Below are 10,888 nucleotides of genomic sequence, written 5' to 3'. Positions count from 1 at the left end.
TTTTTCGTGTGAAGTGTTTTTCTAGCATTTATAAATGAAGTCCGGTAGGGGTGGTAAATAGAGAATTCCAATGGGCTCTTAAATTGTTGGGGGAGTATAGCATAAGGAGAGCTGATTCATGTAACTTTACAAGTGCTATTCTCAAATGTACAAGAAATTTTGATTTCTTAGGTTTCTCTATCTGTAGAATAGTTCTGGCTTGATGGTTGAGAATATTGATAGTAAAATAACTATAGAGTATGATTCCTGACTCAAATTCTTAAGATACTGCCTGTTAATCTTTAATTGCCCAGAAGGCATGAGAACAACTCAAATTACGTGGAAAAGGATTCGTGGATGTAATTCTAAGTTTAGGAAAGAGTTGTGCATATAAGTATGAAGTGGGCAGTCTTTTTGGCTTATGGAAAAACAAGTTGTTCGTGCAAATGTGCCATTTAAGCAGTATTTCAGTAAGTGCCCTTTTAGAGAAGAATTGAGTGTTCTCTTGATAGTGAAATAAGTGATTGTCACAACATCACTTAAAACTAGAGAGTGCTGCTTAGTTTCTTCAAAAGGTAAAATTAGGCTGAGTTGCCATGTGTTAATTTAGCTCTTCTCCCTTGAGTATTTAAGTATGGGTGAGTTGGGGTTGCTTAGGGAGTAGTAGTACAGCCTACTAGTGTTCAAATGAGCCTTTCCCTCTAGGAAAAAAAAAACCATAAATGACAGTTTAGGAGAGAATTCCTGGAGAGGACACGTTTTTCAAGCTTTCATTGGTCATTCAAAAATCGTGACTATGTAGACTTAGCTGAAAGTTTTAAATTTGGCTTCTACAAATCAGACCTTGAACACACGAACCTAAGATTAAGTAGATTGGAAAATGTCATTGGTAAGTGGGAGGAGAGAGGCCTTTTGCATTGCCACTCATTGGTAACATGGTGTTTGAATGTGGGCTGGAAATTGAGAAAATTCTGAAAGTTTAAAATTCACTAAAATTGAACATCAATTTGTAAGAAATAACTACATATGCCAGTTCATTGGAGCATTAAAATTTTAAATGTTACAAAAACTTCCAACTTTTTGAAATGTGGTTACCAAGATACCAACATACGTTGGGAACCAGGTTGCACCAAGGTTTTACAGGAATGAATTTAAAATTCCCTATTCAAATTTTAGTAGTTAGCCTTTACGTTGAGACTATAGTGGAAAATACTTTCATTTCTTGAATGATAGATTATCCTAAATCTGACCACTGATCCCACTGAGATGAAATCTTTTAGGAAAAGTGGACATAGCAATTTTTCTCAAATTTTAGAGGTTTGTCTTATAATGCCTTGTGTTAGTAAAATGGAATTAGCATTCCACAAGACAGGTTGTGACTTAAGATTGCTGCTAAAGGCGCCTGTATTTTAAATTTCCTCTTTAGGCCAAAGAAAATGTCCATACAGTTCTTTTAAATGTTCAGTGCCATCAATTTTGAGAAGAGAGTCTACCTTAAATGCTATATTTTAAATATGTCTATTTTGAAGGTTTGCCCCTTGGCAAGTCTGAAGTAAAACTGACCCAATTTCTTGGTGGTGACACTGAACTTTTGGAAAGCAGTATTACAATATTTCTCAAACTTCCTAGGAGCACCTTCAAAATCAATGCTGATAAAACATGAAAATTTCTGAGCCACACCTCAGCTCTACTGAATCTATAGAAAGGTGCTGGGAATCTGCACATTTAATAAATTCTTGAGAGTTAATACTTCAAGTTGTTAAAAGGTGTTTCCTATTACCTCCACCTTTCCAAGACCGTCCAGGGTCTTCTGGGTGCAAAGGGTTTTAGGTGTTCTGATAAGTGGGAGGAAAGCGCCTTTGTCAGCAATTTTGTAATACAACAATGTATATAGTAAGCACCATAACTTCATTAATTTAAATACGTATTTGAGTTTTACAGGGGCAGTAGTTGGCCCTAAGGGTGCAGTGGTTAACCGTCTTTGAAGAGAATCCAATAAACTGATAATGAAAAACAGTACCATGAGGTGTGTTTAAGAAAAATGTACATGTATGTACACATACACATTTCACAATCACAGTGCTTGAAACAATATTGTAGAGTTAAACTAGGAAAATCCCAGTGTGTTGATCCAAAATTCTGCCCTCTGTTCCTTTAGCAGATGAAAAAGACATCACAGCTTATGTACCCTTACAGGATGGACATCATTTGCCCATGCCAGGCCTCAGTACTTCCAGTCAGGGAAGGAATCTGACCTGAGGAAAAGGAGGGGAATACCTGGAAAATTAAATCCCAAGCAATTGCACATTTGTCCGTATTTAAAATGGGGAGCTAATTTGCTGAGCTGAGTGGCTGTACAAGATGCAAACGTTTTGTGGGGTTGCATACCCTTGTTTGCCAACTGAGCAACAAGCACTAGCAAACGGTAAACTGAAGTACCAACTATCCTATGACCTCAAACCTTTCCAGCTTCTACCTCATTTTTTTGTCCAGAACCTGTAAGAACATCCCGTCCTCCCACTCAACAGTTCCCTCCACCCATTTCTTCCTGCTTCCCCAAACTCAGACCTGTAACACCAAACCTGTAATGTTGAGGGAAATAAAAGGCATAATCACCAAAACCTCACACCTTTCAAAAATCTTTTCCCCTTTTGGTCATCCTATCCCACTTTCCCCTTTTTCCCGCCCCCGAAGTCTACCATTAAGGGATAGGCTTCATGGAAGGGAAGGACCAGCTCACTTAGAACAAAAAAAATCAGTAGGAGGCGGTGGGGAGGGACATGACAGCTGCTTATGAGATCAAAAGAGGGAAAAGTCATTTTGATAGATTTGGCAGGAGCAGGGTAAAGTAAAAGGCACCAGCATGATTCGTTGGAGACATCCTTAGGGTTCAGCCTGATGTAGGACAAACGGAGGATGACTAGTGAGAGCAGCAACTCCAGACGCAGAGAAGCAAAGGCTCAAGCCCAACTTCTATTTGGTATGCTACAAACTCACCCTATAACAACATGGGCTAGTAAAGCATGGCAGAGACAGATTTCACACACATACACCACAGAATTCCCTGATTCCCGTATGACATAGGGGACACCAGCTGAGGGCAAATGGGCTTGCCATGGAGTCACTATAGTGAAGGGAGTGGTTATTGCATAGCAGGAGCTATAAGGTAGACAGCCCAGCCAGGGGATACAGCAGAAACCCAAAAGACTGTCATGTCAGTACAACTGAAAACAAGTCAGATAAAGTTAGTCAAGGAAGACATCTGAGCTTAGTGCTGAGAAACCAGACCACCAGGTTTACTAGCTTTGGTCATTCAATGGTAACTATGGGGAGAACAGGGGCAAAAATTCAGATACCAGGCAGTCAGACTACACCTCATCTAGAGGTCAAGGAATTTGCTGACAAAGGCCCTCTCCTTCCATTGCTTCTTTCCATTGCGCCCAGACCTTGGAAGGTCTTGGAAAGGTAGAAGTGAAAGAAAAATCTTTCAGAGAAAACAACCCTAATAAGGGGGCTTACCTAAGTGAATAATTATCTCCCTTAAATTAGACTATTTAAAACTGGAAGAGATCAACTTACTTTTACTTGACAAGTTTATGTGTTTTGTCTACCATCATGGGAATGGGAACTTACAAGAAAGAAGGCGTACGGGAATTTGGGGGCTCCGGAAGTCCCCATAAAAGCTAGAGAGGAAAGGCTAATACTATCAAACCTTAAGTTCTAGGTAGAGATGGACCCAACTGGATTGAGGCCTTCACTTGGTAGATCAAGTAGCCTTTTTCCCTAGATCATTTATCCATACCTGTGTGTCATACTGGCACCGATTCTGTGTACAGTTTCAGACTCTAGAACTCTGTGAGATGAGGCTGACCCTAATTTCCAATTGAGACTAAATCATTGCTTGAGTAATTAATTCCCTGCCCTATTCTGCTTCCCTTGCTCTTTTTCACTTGAGAGTATTGCTCCAGTGAATCACTTGCACAAGAATCCCTGATTTGTACTCTTAGGGACACAATCTAAGACAATTGAGCTGGAGCTAGAGCAGAAATTTGCATCATCCAGACAGCCTTGACTTAGATTTTGACGCAATAAGTAAGAAGACATTGAGTTATCTCTTTCTAAGGAAGGGGTAAGACTTTTTTATTTTATGAAAAATAACTGCATTCTGTTAGGCAGGAGTATTTTTTAAAGTATATGTATGGGAAGAAAATAGTTTAGATGCTGAATTATAATGGACCTTTTGTTAAAAAAACATAGCATCAGTTTCCCCTTTCCAGCAGTACCTAATTTTCCTTTTGGAGTTTTTCTCTCCCAGTTGTATGTAGGCTTGATGAGATAGAAATCATGGTCCTTAAAGATCCCTTACCATGCAAGAGGGTGGGCATTTTACCCAGGCTTGCCAAACCAGACTCTTTGGCCTGGTAATTTGAATCTTAAGCAGAATGATGCAAGCAAGTTACAATGATCATATTTAGTTTTTTCAGCTGCACTAGAAGAGAACTTTGGGCAGTTTCTGCCCTCAATACTCTAATTGCCTGATTTCTGTTTACAAGTTAGGTTCTCCAAGCTTCCTTTTCATCCTGAAAACTTTATCGATAACTTTTCAAAACTTATTTTTGCTTAGTCAGTTGCTATTATATGCAGCCCTTCAATTAAAGAGACTTATCTTGTACAGGGAGTATTGCTAATTTAAGGTCAGATAATACCAAAGCATGGGTGACAGATGCTGGCTCCACCTCCACAGATACTGCTGTCAACCAGTGTCGCTAGGCCTTCACAGTTATGCCATCTGGGGCATAAATCAGTCATTTTCTAGGGGTGCACCCAGCCCTACCTCAAGGCTACAACTGAACGCTCAGAGAAACCAGCAACATGCCCCGAGTTTCTGGTTTTTTCCTCCACTTTCAGACTTCGATAAAATGCCACACCACACAGGCAAGGAATCTGGCTTCCTGACCAGCCACTAAAGGGATGATACAACTGGAATGATGGAGGAGTCCACTCTCTGTGGGGAAAACTATGACCAATGGGGAATAAGAAAAAGGGAAGAGACATGCCACCCGGCAACCAGTCCTCTCTGCTGAGTCTGCCTGGCCACCACCAGAGACAAACTCTGGATCGCCAGTAGCAAGTGGTCAATTTCATTCAGCCCCAGCCACCAAGCTGCCACGCTCAGTGTTGTTAGAGATACAAAAAAGAATTACTAGACTACAAAGGTGTCGACATTAGTGTTCTTCAAATGAGTCATAGGCCATCATTTTTGCTAAGATGATTAACATCTTGGGGGAGAATTGTTAGCTGTTCCAGACAACGAGAAGATAATTTTTGTGCAGAGGTAGGTCAGGCCAGTTCAGTGCTGTCCCCTTAAACCTGACTGATCTGAAATCAGAAGGGTGTGCCGACTATGTGGTGAGCTAAGGTCGCAGGAGAAGCCTAGAAGTTTGGGACTATGAATATCGTTATCCTAAACTTGGGAGTTATACAAAAAATCCAGACCCAAGTTCGTGAATCTTTAGCACAGATGCCTCTTCTACGTGTCACTGTGCCCAAGAGATCACGCATGGTGTGGAGTTTGACTTTATCCCTGATGTCAAGGGAGCAGTACTGGTTTGCGATGAGTCCTCAAACTTCCTATCTAAGCCAGTGGATGTTTCCAAGTTTGGTGTGATATTTGCTCTTCTGGCACTCAGAAAAATGTTGGCTCTGAGTCAGTCACAGTGGTGATCATACAAGATGACTTGCTGGGGTTCGCCCTCAAAGAGTGCCCTTTAGTCTGGAAATACAATGTGCAGGCGGGAAACAACTTGTTCAACACACTTCTGTGTTTCAGTATCTATGGCATGGGCTTGGTCCTGGAGTGGATTAAAAACAGTGGTGGTGCAGCAGCCATGGAGAAGCTTAGCTCCATCGACTCTCAAGTGATTTATGATATTATTGATATCACCTCAAGGATGCTATGTATATCCAGTGTATTCCAGAGTGGAAGCAAGACGACTATTCCATTCTGCATTGGCAAACCTCAAAGGACATGATGCTTTAGAAAAAAGATTTCTCAGTAAAGCTTTTGAACTCAATACAATCTTGAAAGGGGCATGGGTCTGTGGGAGGCAGCTGGTCCTTTCTTACAATGCAGACAGGATTGAAAGTGTTCAGAAGCTGGCAGCCTTCATGAAAAAGTCTTTGGAGATATATCAGCTATGAACACATCCTAACCAATGTATACTCTGCCCTTGAACAATGCACACAACTTAATTTGGAAATGGCTGCAAAAACTTAACAAACATGGTATTTTTCTTGAATGAACATGTTTATTAGATTTTTCTCTTTTCAAAGAACAGCAAAACATCCACAGCTCCGCAAGGCTGGTGGGGCTTTGAACAGATAACTTAATTCTGATTTGAACTGGAAGCTTTTAAAAAAATCTTTAGCTTTTCTAATGAATTCCACTGTCAGTATTTTATGTCGAATATGTGAAGGACATTAAAATCCTAAAACATCTAAAAAAGAGAATTTCCACTCCTTTATCTCTCCCATAAACTGCTGAGGCAGTTTCTCGTTTGTTCAGTATAGTGTACTGTGCCAACACTCCTGCACATTGACTAGCTGTGTCTCTTCAAGGCTCACCACAAAGCAGTGGCCAGCACAATGCTATATCTCTCTGTGTTACTTAACATCTGAACCTTCTCTTTTCCTTTGTCTCACTGTCATGCCCTCAGATTGCACCTCATAGATAAAATGTCAGCATTTAATCTCTACCTCAGGTTATATTCAAAATAAATATTCCTTTGTATGTTTATTTTTGTATGTTTTTAAAAGCAGGTTTTTACACTTATTGTTGTATATCCCCTCACCCCATCCCCTTTTTTGCATGACAATCTAAGCTGAGTGATCTACTGCCAACCAGCACCAATTCTCCAAATCTAAGTATGCAAGGGAAACATGCTTGTGTGATCCTCTTTAATAGAAGATACACTAAGAATCCATCTACTTCTGATCTCTGGAAATAAAGTAACTAGAAGGGTTGCCGCTCCTCTTCCACGTATTTGAATTTCAATTCTGAAAATTTCTTCAGCCTGTCTTTGCACAGTGCAACAAACCCTCGCTTGATCATTTCCAGGACCCATTCCACTGACAGTTCAGCTCCAGCTCGTAGCAACTTTGAGCTAAAGAAGGTGATTACCGGATCAATATTTTGCTTTATATCCTGAAATGAAAGCTGATTTCAAAATTGTTCAGAGAACTCATTTGTAAAGCAGTGTGTGTACACCGAGTTTGGATTGTGAAGAGAAGTTTTCAAATAGGAACTGATGATCTCTAACATCATTTAAATCACTTCTTCCATGACATTTAAGTCTTGCATGTAATCTGGTAAGGGAACATTACTGAAACTCAGCAAATCTCTCAAGAACTGTGGCTTTTTCAGAACTTTGTTGTGTTTTTTAGACAGCAAGGAAAATAGATTAATGATTTATTATAGAAGTATATAATTCAGGAACAGCCAGATGGGAAGAGACATGGGAAGGGCAAGGTATGTGGAAAGGGGCACGGAGTTTCCACGTTCTCTCAGCATGTCACTCTCCCTGAATCTATGTGCTCTCCAACCTGAAACCTCTATACTTTTTTTTTAAATACTTCCTCGTAAGTTCTTCCTCCTAAGTAGGAAATACTAATTTCACTAGTTAAAAGTAAACTATGGTTAACAAAATTCTAATTGATTTTAAACTGTAGTAATAATGTTAATATTATATAATGGAAAGTGTTTATTTCATTATAACTAAATATTTTAAAGCAGTAAAGTATTTAAGAGTCTGATTTTTCACCAGAAAGAGTTTATTTTGTCCCTAAGCCATAGCCTATATATGGGACATTTTACTCACAAAGAGGAGAAAGAGCATCTAATGGTACTAAGAAAACTAGAATAATACAATGCCCTTCAAGGAAGTGGTCAATTTTAAATGCTATATATATGATAAATCAAGGAGAAAAGGAACAGAGAAAAATTACAGAGTAGTGAAACATCTCTTTTCTGCTAAGTCTTCTTGAGGCTTTAGTCTATTGATCACTGAGAAAGTCGGGGGAAATGAAAATAACTGAGATGCCCTGCTTTCACAAAATCCATTTTACTTCTCTGCTTTCCTTTTTCTGCATATATGAGAAACTACTGCCTCCTTTTTAGCAGTATCTATGGTCCATCCATTGCTCAAGCCAACTTTTGCAACTTTTCCTCAAGAATACCTCTTAACCCACGATTTAATTATCTGTCATAATTTATCATGACAGAAAATAGCAGACGTAGCAATGACTGTTGCCAATGATTGACATTTAATATAGCTATTCAGACTGATGGCTCTCTTGATGACTGGAATAATCTAACTTGGATATTATTCGAGAGGGGAAAAAGTGATACAGACAGATCATTGATCATTCCTTTCTCCTTTGTTAACCTTTAAAATGTAAGCTTACGGACTATTTAGAGGTTATTTTGATCTTCTCTTCAAAAACCTATGCCTATGGGGTAGAGCTTCCGGTAAAAGTTTTCAAAAGAAACATAACTCAGCTGGAATATTCCTCTGGCTCTTTGCTTTCACTTTCCTTTCTTTCTGTGGACACAATGCCAATAAGAATAGAGCCATCTTACAACCATAAAGACAGAAGACACATGTTAGGGATAGGACAAAGCAAGGACCCTAGTTCCTTGCTGATATTCTCAAACAGATGTACCAGCCCTGGAGTGCCTACCTCTAGACTTATATGAGGAAGAAAAATACTCTTTTTGTTTAGTTACTATAGTCTGGTTTTGTTGCTTGAAGCACAATCCTACCCAGATATTTGATTGTCTGCTTTTCCCACTAGATCAGATAGCATGTGTTTTTGATACCTGTGTAAGATAGGAACCTTTCAAAGCAAATAACAGAAAATCAAACCCAAAACTGCTTTAAACTATAAGAAAGTTTATTACCTCACATAACTGGAGATCCAAAAGTAGGACAGACTTAAGAGTGGACGTAACCCCATTACCCTCGTTCCATTTCTCTGCTATTCTTTTGGCCTCCCCCATGTGTTGACTTTATACTCACAATGACATCAAATGGACTGTAGCAATTTCAAACCTTATATCAAAGCTCAACATATCCAGTGGGAGCATGAATCACTTCTGGAAGTTCCCCTGGAAAAGCTTTTCTAGAAGCATCCTGCAAATTTATCCTTGTAACTCACTGAAGTAAACTGGGGAACATGCAAAATCCTAATCCGGTCCCTGGCAAGAGGATGCTATTATTCTTAGACCAGTCTAGACCAACCCTGGAGCTGAGGATGCTGAGATATACCAACTGTGGGTAAGAGGGAGGGGTTCCTGAACCACATCAAGGTTCTGTTGACAAAAAAAGGAGGGAAAAGATGTTGAGTAGGTGAAAAGCTTACATTTTCTATTTCCAGCATCTTGTAGACAAACAAAACATCCACACATGCAAAGTTTATGCTTTATTTCAACAGTAAGTTCCTTGAGAGAAGGAAGCATGTTCTACTCTTGTTAATACTACTACTAGTGTCTAACTCAGTATCCTGAACATAGTTGGAATTAAAGTTGTTTTTTTCCTGTCAACAAGCCTTAGTGAGAGAAAATGACTTAAATTATTTAGACTCTTGAATTCTTCTGTAGATTGCCAGATTTTCTTGCTAATCAATTTGATTCCCAAGACTTAAAACTGCTGGGGTATAAAAGAAAAATCTCAAGTCTACAGATTTGCATATATTCGATAACTGTATTAATGTACTAGTGACTTTTTCTGGAAAAGTAAATCACAGTGAAGTCCTTAAAGTTCATTTTTCTTATCAAAATGAAACCAGAAAGATGAAGATGTCCTGCTTCTCTAGGGACACAGTTGTCAAACTTAAAAAGTTCCATATCTTCCAGAAATTCCAAGATTCTTTACTGTCAAAATAGAGATGACTGATTTTAAAAAATAGCTGATTTTCAAAGGTGTGAATTTTATATTATCGATGGAGATTTAAGTCTCTGAAGCAGGGGAAAAAATATGCCTCTATACAAAGTTATCATCACTAGGGAAATTTGGATCATCACTAAATTGACTCCGATTATCTCCCTATCCTATCAAAAAGTATTTTATAAAAAGTTTGGAGCTGTAAGGTGATACTTATTTCCTTTAATGTCTCCTCAGCAGGGCCACTGAGAAAGTCACTGCTTGTAAATGCTGGTTGACATTGGTAAGCTTGGCTTGTAGAAGTGCCCTTGATTTGAGGATTGGTGAACAAGGGTTCTAGTATCAGCCCAGACCATGGCTGTGATCAGGACCTAACTAATGAACCACTCAATTTCTCCTGCAAAATGAGACTCAGTACTTAAGCATAATTTCAGGCACACAATGTTAACAATTCAATACACTTGCTTCCTCATCCATTTCTCCAAATGTTCCAACTAATCATAAACGTTCATTCGGCCTCCAAATAGGCCAGGAACTTAGCAAAAAAGAAAGAAGAGGCCTGCCTGGGGAAGGGGTTAGCGGTACCGCCGACCCCTGTCGCAGTCTGGGGTCCCCAGCACCGAGACGGGCGGCTACAATTAAAGTTCGTCGCGGCCAGGGACCCTGATTCGGGGCGTCACTGTGGGCGTGTACCCTACATCTCGCCCTCCGGGAGAGGAGAGAAACGGGAGCTGCGTGAGGGCAACGCAGTACACAGGCTGGAGTCATCGCGACCCAGGGCACCGCCACGCACTGCAGTTCCACCTACCCGAAAACAGGGTGGGGGCACGGACAAAATGGCGCAGCCATACGGTTCACGGTGGGCAACTCCCCGCCGGCGCGCGCCCGACCCTTCCAGGCCGTTTCCGGACCTGCGGAACCGGAAGTGGGCCCCAGGCGCGCGCCTGGGAGAGAGTGGGCGGGGCTGT

At 40.2% G+C, this 10,888-nt stretch overlaps 1 long non-coding RNA gene and 1 pseudogene across 1 annotated transcript; one reads left to right on the top strand and one right to left on the bottom strand.

Annotated features, from left to right (window-relative positions):
• The first annotated feature begins 2,895 nt into the window (after positions 1-2,895).
• On the top strand, positions 2,896-6,180 carry LOC105300051 (annotated as a pseudogene).
• A 2,730-nt stretch (positions 6,181-8,910) lies between these two features.
• On the bottom strand, positions 8,911-10,794 carry LOC111746712. The gene is made up of 2 exons (XR_002783234.1): positions 10,729-10,794; positions 8,911-9,910 (listed from the first exon to the last, which is right to left on the bottom strand). It is a non-coding gene; the product is annotated as an uncharacterized LOC111746712 (long non-coding RNA).
• Between the last annotated feature and the right edge of the window lie 94 nt (positions 10,795-10,888).

Source organism: Pteropus vampyrus, unplaced genomic scaffold (assembly GCF_000151845.1).
Source record: "Pteropus vampyrus isolate Shadow unplaced genomic scaffold, Pvam_2.0 Scaffold199, whole genome shotgun sequence".
NCBI lineage: Eukaryota > Metazoa > Chordata > Mammalia > Chiroptera > Pteropodidae > Pteropus > Pteropus vampyrus.
This window is presented reverse-complemented; position numbering and strand designations above follow the sequence as displayed.